General features: G+C 46.8%; 1 pseudogene; it reads right to left on the bottom strand.

Moving 5' to 3' along the window:
• Window positions 1–435: 435 nt before the first annotated feature.
• Window positions 436–553, bottom strand: LOC124799422 (annotated as a pseudogene).
• Window positions 554–1,153: the final 600 nt, after the last annotated feature.

The raw sequence follows: 1,153 nt of genomic DNA, 5'->3' as shown, positions 1-1,153 counted from the left end.
GTATTACTGTAAGCATCTGTGTGTGGGGGTTCTAGTGCTCGTTGGAAGAAGGCAACGACAGTCTCCCCTGATTTCTCTGTTATAAAATACACCTCAGTTCGAGGAAGGACTCAGCCTTCGGTTTTTCATCGTTTTCGTTTTTAGTAGTACCATATCCTTAGATGTTATACTCGTTTTCAGCTAATGATTTCCACAGCTACAAGAACACAACGTGTGATACCTCTTATCTCCGCCCGCACAGGCCATGAAGACCCAAAGGTACCGACTGGCCGTCGTGTCATCCTCAGCCCACAGGCGTCACTGGATGCGGATATCCAGGGGCATGTGGTCGGCACACCGCTCTCCCGGCCGTATGTCAGTTTCCGAGACCGGAGCCGCTACTTCTCACTCAAGTAGCTCCTCAGTTTGCCTCACAAGGGCTGAGTGCATCCCGCTTGCCAACAGCGCTCGGCAGACCGGATGGTCACCCATCCAAGTGCTAGCCCAGCCCGACAGCGCTTAACTTCGGTGATCTGACGGGAACCGGTGTTATCACTGCGGCAAGGCCATTGACGTGATACCTCTTAGGCAAACTGTAAAGCAGTGCTACCAAACGAAAAGATTAAGGTGGCCCAGATTGTGCAGACCTCGTTTTTAAACCTTTTCAGACCTAGACAATAAGCTTTTCTTATCCGGTGAAATTGTACACGTTGCTACTTAAGATGTTTCAAGATTAAACTAAATTTCTCCGCCTAAGACAACGTTAAAAGAAATCTTCTTAACAGCACTAAACAGCGATTTGTGAAGCGCTTACTGGCCCTATTTTGCCACATTTCGTTGGTTGGAAGGAAAAAGTGTACTGAACAGAAAACAAATCTCCCAGAAGGAAATGAGGGACGAACTGAAACCTCTCATATTGGGATGTAGTGTGACTTTTAATTTCAGCTGTTACAAAATCAAGTGGAACTATCTGTGAAGTTAGCTGTGCGAGCACACTGTTGGTGTCAGTATGACGTTGTAGTAGTTGGGACTGAAACGGTTCAAATGGTTCAAAGGGCGCTGAGCACTATGGGACTTAACATCTGAGGTCATCAGTCCCATAGAACTTAGAACTACTTAAACCTAAATAAGCTAAGGACATCACACACATCCATGCCCGAGGCAGGATTCGAAC

This window comes from Schistocerca piceifrons, chromosome 5 (assembly GCF_021461385.2).
Source record: "Schistocerca piceifrons isolate TAMUIC-IGC-003096 chromosome 5, iqSchPice1.1, whole genome shotgun sequence".
In the NCBI taxonomy this organism is placed as follows: Eukaryota; Metazoa; Arthropoda; class Insecta; order Orthoptera; family Acrididae; genus Schistocerca; species Schistocerca piceifrons.
The sequence above is the reverse complement of the archived record's forward strand: the minus strand, read 5'-3'. Positions and strand labels throughout refer to the sequence as shown.